Raw genomic sequence first — 9,906 nt, 5'->3', positions numbered from 1 at the left:
AAGGGTTTTATAGTTTTAGCTCTTCTGTTTAGGCCTGCAGTCCATTTTGAGTTACATTTACATATGGTGTGAGTTAGCGACCAGTTTCACTCTTTACATGTGGATATCACGGGATTCCCTGATAGTTCAGCTGGTAAAGAAAACTGCAATTCAGGAGACCCCGGTTCGATTACTGGGTTGGGGAGAGTCCCTGAGGAAGGGACAGGCTACCCACTGCAGCATTCTTGGGCTTCCCTGGTGGCTCAGATGGTAAAGAATTTGCCTGCAGTGCCGGAGACCTGGGTTTGATCCCTGGGTTGGGAAGATCCCCTGGAGGAGGGCATGGCAACCCACTCCAGTATTCTTGCCTGGAGAATCCCCACGCACAGAGGAGCCTGGAGCCTGGTGGTCTACAGTCCATGGGGTCAGAAAGACTCAGACACGACTGAGAGACTAAGCACAATATATCATTATCTTAGTATCATTTGTTGATGACTATCTGTTCTCTTGTTGCAAATCAACTGACCATAAATGTAAGGGTTTTTTCCTGAACTTTCTATTCCACTGGGTCCTTAGCATTTTTAAATGCTTTAAGATCAGCTTATGAATTTTTGCAAAAAAAGGCAGCTGATATTTTGATGCATTAAATCTGTAGATTAAACTTGGGGAACGCTGCCATCTTAACAATATTAAGTCTTCTAATTCTTCTAACACAAATTACCTTCCAGTTTATGTTTCCTTTATTAAATGTATTCTTAAATATTTAATTCTTTTAGATGCTATTGTAAATGGATTGCTTTTAATTTTGTTTTTGAATGTTCACTAGCGTATAAAAAAATAACAACTGAAATCTTTATTATGCTCTTATGGCTTATAACCTTCCTGAACTTTAACAGTTTGTGTATATGTGTGTATTTCTTAGAATTTTCTATATAAAATATAAGTTAATCTATAGAGATAGATTTACTTCTTCCTTTCCAATCTGGATGCTTTTAATTACTTTTTCTTGACAACTGCCCTGGCTAAAACCCCTACCACAATGCTGAATAGAAGATGAAAGGAGACATCTCTTCAGACATCCCTCCTGATCTTGAGGAGAAATATTCAGTCTTTCACTATTAAGAAAGATGTTACCTATGGGTTTTTTGCAGATGTCCTTTGTAAGTTGAGGAGGTTCCCTTCTATTCCTAGTTTGTTGAGTGTTTTCACCAAGAAGATGTATTGGATTTTGTCAGATGATTTTCTGTATCTATTCAGATGATCATGTGACTTTTGTTCTACTGATATGGTATATTACACTGCTGATTTTCAGGTTCAACCAACTTTGCATTCTGGAATAGATCACACTTGATTACAGTATATAATTTTTATTTGTTGTCAGATTTGACATAAGGACTTCTGAGTTTACATTCAGAGTTCCTATTTCTTCTTGTTTTGGTTGTCTATTTCATCTAGGTCATCTAATTTGTTATCATATTATTGTTCATAGTATTCCTTACTACTATCTTTTATTTTTCCAAGGCTAGTAGTAATGTCTCTTCTTTATTAAATTCACTTAAAAATTTCATTTTCCTCTAAGTTTTAATAAAGTATCTTAATTTCTCTTTAATTGACTCTCATAGCTTCCTACAATATTCAATATGCTAGTCAGTCTTTATTAATTGTATTTTAAAGTCTTGGTTTTACTATTCTGTACATTTGTTCATCTCTTACATCAAGATCCCTGTCTCTATATAACATTTTGTGCAACTCCTGAAAATTTCTTAAGATTAGATGATTTGCTTCCCAGCTTCCTGAACTTTTATTTCAGGGGTAGGGAGTACTTAACTTTAGAGATTCTAATTTCTACTTGAATTAAAAGTTATAATTCACTTAAAATAATAAGTCATAATAAAATAAAATCTAACATTTAATAAAATATTTAATAAGTATGTAACACATGCCAAGTATTATACAATGTACTTTATGTGAAATCTCCCTCTATCAATATAAACATCTCTTTAAGCTACAGATTACAAAACCAAATTTTAACCCAGTTTTGTACAACAGCAGAACCCACATTCTTAACCAGTGTCTGACAAACTTTAAAAAGGACCAGATAGGAAATACTTTAAGTTTGTGGGCCATATGATCTTTGCCACAATGACTCAACTCTTCTCTTGTAGCAAGAAAACAGTCTTAGCAATACATAAATGAATGCGCAAAGCTGTTCCAATAAATTTGACTTACAAAAAAAGATAGTATGCCACAGCCATAGGTTGTGGTCCCCTGCTCTTCACCAGCACACCACACTGGCCTACTTATTTTTCAAAGCCTTCCTTTATTACCACATAGTTCAATTTCTTCTGCTTCTGGACATGTGTCACAGCAACTATTGTAATGCCATCATCCTAAATCACATGTCCTTGTTTATACAAATATATCTTACAATGTCATCTTTTGTTAAACATATTGACAAAAGATTATGCCAAGGAGTAATGATTTTATGTATTTTGTTGCATCTCTGTGTAACACCCAACTCGATGCTTCAGATTATAGTAGTTTAGAAATTTACATGACTATATCTAGAGTTTTGCCTCAATAAAACCACTGATATAAGTTCACATAAAGGAAATATTAAGAACTGGACAATAAAGATGTTGATATGGAAATACAGACAACTGCAATATAGCCAAGAGTCCTATGGTCAACATCTTTGACTATGAGCTCTTTCAGTGTAGAAGAAATACTTGTTTCCATTGTCTCAGTTTCAACTTTTTTCACACTTTCTTATCAGGAATCATAATTTACAAAACTCTAATAAGTCCTATGATGTATCTTTATAAGAATGAGTAATACTTTAGGTAATAATCAGTGTATAGATGTTGGTAATATTTTTTACATTTTAAAAATGGTAATAACACCATTTTCCAGGATTAAATTTTTTGAGAGTGAGTTCCTGTCTATGAAGCAGTGGCTTTTTTGGCTTTTTTTTTTTTTTTTTTTTGATAGATAGCATTTGTTTTTAAGCTTTGTTTACTATTCAATTGTTCTTTCATTTACACTACACCTATATTTTTCAATTTGACCTATATGAAGATTCTTTGATACGTTGAGGCTTAAAGCAGATTTAAAAATAGAAACATCCTTTCAATGCTGCAGAAAATATCTGTAATGAACAGAACAGGGCAAGTGTTATATGTGATTTGGCTAGATGGTCTTTTAATTAGAGATATCATCAGTCTTTGGGAAATGCCTTTGCCCAGAGACTTCAACTCTGGTAGTCACAGAAACGAAAACTTGGTGTAAGAAGATTAGAGTTTTCTAACCTGGGGAGAAAAACAAACAAAAACCCAAATGAACAAACAGGAAACAATGAGTCAGAAGATGGAATACATTTTAAAGTTAGTAAAGTTAGTATAATTTTAATTATCAGACTATGGCTAACACTATTGATTGGTTACCCCAAATTACATTCAAACCATTGTTCCCCTGCTTCATCCACTACAAAGGCCCAAAGTCCTTGATATCTCAACATCCCTTAATGCTAGGGGTAGCTACATGCCATGGGCCACTAAGTCCACAGTGGACATTTGGTAGAGGTCATTGGAAAAGCTTTTATTTCCTTATTAAAAGAGAAAAACTCAATAGGTACAAGCTGTTCCTCAGTCTTCCTGCCCTAAACTAGAATATGATGTCTTCATCTGCAGAAGCATCCATCTTGTATCAGGCACAAGAGAAAGTGTGAAGACAAAATCCTGACTACATTCAACTAGCCTCTAAACAAAAGGACACAACCACTTTCTTCTAGACTTTTTGTCCTGGAAAAAAAATAAATCCCCATTATTTTATGTCACTGTGCATGAAACTTGCAGCTGAAAGCATTTCTAACTGATACATACTTAAGAACTACTTTTTAAATTGTCAATTAATTTTGGCCACATAATGTAAATGAAATTTGGTTTTTAACATAACCCTGGACAATAAGACTTCTTTCTCCTTCAAAATGTTTAATTATATATTAATAATTATTAACTAAATCTGTTGTTATACTAAAAAATTAATAGCTATTATTAGGTCTTTATAATTTTGTTACTGACATTTATTTTTAAAAGAGATTTAGATCGTTAGTAGAGGTTACCTAACTGGGAGGCTGGATGTATCTAAAAGGCATTAATTGCTTCAGTGATTTTAAATTACTTTGTGAAGTACACAACAATTAACTGCTCCAATAACTGATTTAATTCAAGCGAATGGCAAAAATTATACATCATAATACAGTATCTATAGCATACTACTAAAAGGTGGAAAAACAATAAAATTAACTCTTTAAGTTATATAGGATTAAAAGACCTCAAATAAAACTTAGGTTTCAGAACAAAATTTAGGTTATCAAGAAAAAGACAGAAGCAGTCCAATGGGGGCAAAATATCAGAAGTATCCCAGTGAGCTCTTGGAGGTCCCTTCAAAAATGTTAAGATACTAACAGAAAAACAAACTATGGGTTGATAGGTATTCACTGAATTGCTAGACTGTGCTACAGAAATACTTTCTGACACTTGAGTTACTGTTACTGGGAACTTTGGTACATCTGGGAAAAACAATACACTTAGGAAAATGAAGTAATTAAATCAAAGTAAATTCCATCTGCCTTCCTTCCCATACTAAATTATGAGCTGTGGGATCAGAAGGCTTTCCTTTCTTAGCCTGAACCAGAAGAGGGCCTTGAAGCAGTGGCTTGAGCTTGAGGGACCAGGCGCATTTGAGCAGCTGTGCTGTATGGAAGGCCAGCACTGAGCTCTGTCAATGTCTCAGAACTCATCCTCTGCCCATGCTGGCTCAAAGACGACAAATACTTGAATAATTTAAATTTAATAAGTCTGAGTACGGTCTCCCATTGTAACCATTTCACTGAAAATAGAATATTCAAGAGCAGTTAAGTTTTAGTTAAGGGAAAGCCTCATGTTGTATTCACGTACTTTAAGTCTACTTTCAGGCGTTAAGGAAAAAAAAAGTAAAAAATGCGTATATATGTGTATAGTGGGGAATGTTACATAAAAGTACACCTTTAAGTCAGCACAGTTCTAGAGACAACGAGAGACCACACAAATTCCAAACTGCTTTGAATTAATAAATTTATATTTAAAGTATACACACATGCAAAGTTGCCACTAACTAAGCAATGTTTATTCATTCAGAAATCCAGGAAAAGGCAGTGATATTTATATTTAGCTTGATATAAGCAACTGTTGTGGGCAGTGGGCTGAATTTAGTGTAAAAAGAGATATCTAAGAAAATTTCATTTTTCTAGTTGTACTTGTTTGTGAAAAATGTAGAATGCTTCATTATAGGTTGTCAAAATATAATGACTGTTATTGTTAAACTATGTATAAGGCTGTCAAAGTAAATACCAAGGGAAATGAAACTCAGTCTTAATTCTGAAGATACTACGCATCTGGTGAGGAAGACAGGAACTCAGCTAACTCTATACAAGACACTGTGCTGAGCTAAAGAGTAATGCCATCGAAACATGAAGATTAATCAATCATCTAAGTCAAACTCTATCTATTAGTATGCTAATAAAGGCATATTAAAAAGTAAACAAAAGACAAGTTAAATATCTGCCCTTATTAAATTCACTGCTAAAGAACTATTTACAATTAAATTCTCAAGGTCTTATAATAATAAAAGGAAAATCACATTTGAATTCTTAATTCTAACACTAATCAGATTGTTTCTGGAAGGTCAAGTACAAAAACAATAAATGCCCAATCCACATGTGCTTAAACACAATAAATCTGACTTTTTAAAAAAAGAATGATTAGAAAAAATGGAAGGGTAAATTCAATTTTTATAGAATGAAATATGATTTTTAATAGATAAGCTTCAACAAAGGTATCTTATTAAAGTGTATGGTGGTGAGCCACAGGTTCCTCTGGTTGTAGAAGGCAGATCTTAAGTGCCACTAGCAGGAGAGCCCTTTTCCTTGCCTATAATTCCTTGTCTCTGCGATGAATTTAGAAATGGGGGCACACAAAGTTGTAGGTAAATCTTTGCAGCCCAGTTGGAATCAAATCGGGCTCAAGTAACACTTTGGTAAAGGCTAAACAGCACAAAGACATTCTCAGAAGGCCTAATGTAGAGTAATTATTCTGTGAGGGCAGCTGACTTCTTCATCAAAGTGCAAGATGTCTCAACACATACATTAAAGAAGTATTGGTTCCAAGTTCTTGAAATAGTAAGTGGTTATAGGGCAACTTCTTTCTGCTGGGCATGATGTTGGTGCTAAGAGCAAAAGATAGGAAAGGAGCATAGAGTCTCCAGGAGCTAATAATTGTTACTTAAAACACAGTTAACCAAACTTTAATGACTAAATGCTGACATTAAACATAAGACTGAAAATAAAACAGAAACAAATTTTTACCTCTGTATGACAATTAATCTTGATCCTCAAAGCAGTGTTTAACTTTAGAAGATGGCTTTTAAAGGTGGCAGGGGCAGGAAGCAAGGGGTATCTTGCTTTAGTGTCTAGTTCAAGTACTTCGGTTATTTAGGGGAAAACCTCAGTTTTTACTTTTTAATATTATATCCAAATAATACTAAGTTTCACGTATACGTATACACCTGCAGTAGTCTTTCCACTTTGCTTCAATAACCGATGATTATTCAACATGTAATGAATTAATGTCTATTTGGCTTCAGTTAAAATGATAATGTAGGAAAGTACTGTCTCCCACAATGGGTGTAGGCCTCTAGAAATTAATAACTTGGGGGAAAAAAAAGGTCATGAAATCACTTACAGGCATTCAACCAAAAAAGGATCAAATCTCTTTTTTCTCTTGCTAAGGGTATGTATTTCATACATTTTTCCTCATATTTATCCCCCCTTGTCCTCTATGCCACCTATTCCTGTCCCACATCAAAACCATTTGATCTTGAACCTTTAAATCTTATTCTTTTGTGCTGCATGCAACAGTGAATCCTCCTGTTAGAGAGAAATCCATGCTACTCAATTATTTTTACTCAATAGGCTTAGAGTTAGAATGTTATGTAAAAAAAAAGTCCAATATATATTGTAATTTGAAATTAACCAGGTCTTTCAGCTAAAGGACATTAATCCCATGAGCATCTTCCACTTGAGAGACATTCTGCATTCTGCTGATTTTTTTTTCCTTTCTCATCCTATACATACTCTGATAGCCATACGCAAATAGTAAAAATAAAGAGCAGAATAATGTGCTTTTAATCCAAGTAATGCTTCACAGAAAACTATAAACTGTCATATGAGGAACTTCTCACCAGTAACATTTAAGAATTCTGAGATTTAGTGTGAACACCAATTTAAAACGTGTCAAGAGTTCAAGGTAACAAATACTCAAGTGCCACATACTGCCAATGATTTTCTTCCTTATAAAAACATGGTTTTCTTATTCTCAAATGATACAGAAACCCAATCTTTTACACTGACACAATAAAAAAGATCCATATCTTGGAAAAAGGTGAAAAATTCTGTTAATACCAGAGACTCATTCATTCATAATGAGAATTCCTTTTTGATGCTTCAAAGCATCAAGACCTATAAATAGTTGGGACTCAAAGTACATCTGAATTTCAACTGTTTTGGTATGTATTTTCTATCTTATTTACTTGATTACTAACTGACTCCCAACCAAACCCTGTCAAAAAGATCTTTTGATAAAGACCCTGAAAGAACTTCAGTGCCAGTATTATTCTTAATTATTATTATTACATGGTAGAAACAACCCAGTGACAGCAAGTATTCAGTTTCACAAAATGAATCAGTAGCAGAGCCTGAGACAGAAACAGACTGATTCAGGATGATCTACTTAATCAGAAATAACAAGGGCAAACACAATCTTTTCCAAACCTAACTACACCCTAGTACCCATTTTTCCACCTAAAATCATTTCCACAGGTCATATCAGCTATATGTAGATTCACAGACTCTCTGGTGATGCAGCAAAGATAAAATCCCTTCCTTAACCATAGTTGCGAAGTTTAGTGGCTACTGTTGCCTTTTCTTCCTTCTAAGCTCTTTGTTGCTTCTAATACTTACTTGATCTACTTGAGTACAATCTAAAAAGACACTGTTTTTCTAACATGTGTCCCCTATATATTTCTCTAATTGTGAGAGTATGGGAGGGGCTTTTGGAGTATATACATTGATAAGTCACTTAGGCTTATCAGTGGTAGCGCTCAGTAGGATTGAACTTTAAGCTATGAATTTTTTCTAGCCATTTCTTTTCAGAAAAGAATTCTGTGTGTGTTACAGAAATAAAATCCAAAAATCATGAGTGGATCAGCAAACCATGGAAACAAAAAAATAGAAGGCAATTATTCCATTTTACTGACCCTAGTTAAAAAAAAAAAAAAAATCCCAAATTAAAGTATTCAGGCAGACTCTGAAATATACAACTGTCACAAAGAAAGCATTTCTGGGCAAAATGTGCTGCAATATGCTACTATGATTAAAAGCTATGTAATCTGGGGGAACCTCTGTAACAAAAAGAAAATGAACTGGGCAAATAGCTTTTTACAACCTTTCTTTTTAAAAAAAGGCTGTAATTCTGTCATAGTTACACAAAGGTAGATGGGACTTTCATCTTTATCTAGAATTAAAAACATATTTCCACCTACAGGTATTTAATTATAGTCAAAGAAACCACATATGGTTTCGTACTGAGAATAAACTATTATTTTATAATACCATTACATGTGTTAAGTCTGAACCCATCATAATGCATTCTAAAGGAAATCACTTAGCACATGATCTCTAAACAGAAAAGATCCTTGCACAGCTCTCTTGGTACTTCTGTTTGTTAAAATGTACAAATACTACTAGACACAAATGAGAGAATAAGGGGCAGCAGTGAAGTACAACATACGTTCCCACTGTAGGCTGAGTCCTGGTCTTTGTTCCGATATTCTAGAGCCACTGGCAGGGAAAGCTAAGTATCCCTCTATTATAAAAAGCATTTTTACATGATTGCTGGCAAAAGTTATACTTCTGATAGGTTCAGTCATCTTGATTATTTCTGACTGCATTTGATTATTTAATAGAGATCTTGCAATTCTAGAAACCTGCAGTATAACCACCGAAAACCTATCTGTAGCAGGACAATCTGATAAAACAACATAAAGGGCACATAGTGAGGAAAACTGCAAAGTTATTTGACCAGCGAAACAGTTCTGAAGTAATTCTCTATCAATGACAAAATTTTCTGTATTTTCCAGCTACGCACCTACCCAAATATCATCCACCTTGCCCTCAATTAGCAGGGTTTCCTCAATATTAAAATCTCCCAGAACAGTTTAATGGTACAACTCAGATCAAAAACACTAACCACGCCCTTAATGCCCCGAGTCAAGCCACCTTTTGCTGCCTTATCCTCCCTTAAACTCCAAAAACGTATATCTTTCACCTAAAAGGGTTTGCACCAGTTCGCTAACCTTAGTCAGAGACTCTTTTTAGCTGTGCCTTGATAAAATTCCTATTGGAAGACGCTTTCTCCTGGGCAGAGCAGAAGCCCAGGAGAGGCACCCACGCTTACCTCCCACACACCTGCAACCCCTGGCGGGATGCTGGACCTGAGGCTTCGAGGACTGCGCTCCGCTCCTGTTCCTGCTCTCTCTCCCGGGAAACTAGAGTCCAGGCTGCGCCTTCGGCTGCTACAGGGACCCAAGCTCCGCCTCCCCCTCCTCTAGTTGGCGAATTCAGCAGCTGTTGCTCCTCCCCCTGCTGTTCCGGCTGCTGTCCTGGCTGGAGGCAGCGGGAAGCTGCTGCTCTGGTACCTAAGCGTTCCCTCGCGCTCCTGCAGCTTCTCTGCCGCTTCCCTCCCCTGGTGACCCCTCTCCCCTCACGCAGTAGCCTGACACCTGGAGCAGCTCCCCGCCCCGTCAGGGCATATCCGCGAGTAGCCTAGGCTC

At 35.6% G+C, this 9,906-nt stretch overlaps 1 protein-coding gene across 2 annotated transcripts in view; it reads right to left on the bottom strand.

The window, feature by feature from the left end:
• Positions 1–9,860, bottom strand: part of SERPINI1 (serpin peptidase inhibitor, clade I (neuroserpin), member 1) — an 85,892-nt gene extending 76,032 nt beyond the window's left edge. Inside the window, exon 1 of one of the 2 annotated variants that reach the window (XM_010835197.1) lies at positions 9,542–9,860. The gene's annotated coding sequence lies outside the window, so the exon portion shown is untranslated. Of the gene's footprint in view, positions 1–9,530 lie in introns of both variants that reach the window. The other variant, XM_010835196.1, reaches the window with a different exon arrangement.
• Between the last annotated feature and the right edge of the window lie 46 nt (positions 9,861–9,906).

This window comes from Bison bison, unplaced genomic scaffold (assembly GCF_000754665.1).
Source record: "Bison bison bison isolate TAMUID 2011002044 unplaced genomic scaffold, Bison_UMD1.0 scf7180017864040, whole genome shotgun sequence".
Classification (NCBI taxonomy): domain Eukaryota; kingdom Metazoa; phylum Chordata; class Mammalia; order Artiodactyla; family Bovidae; genus Bison; species Bison bison.
The sequence above is the reverse complement of the archived record's forward strand: the minus strand, read 5'-3'. Positions and strand labels throughout refer to the sequence as shown.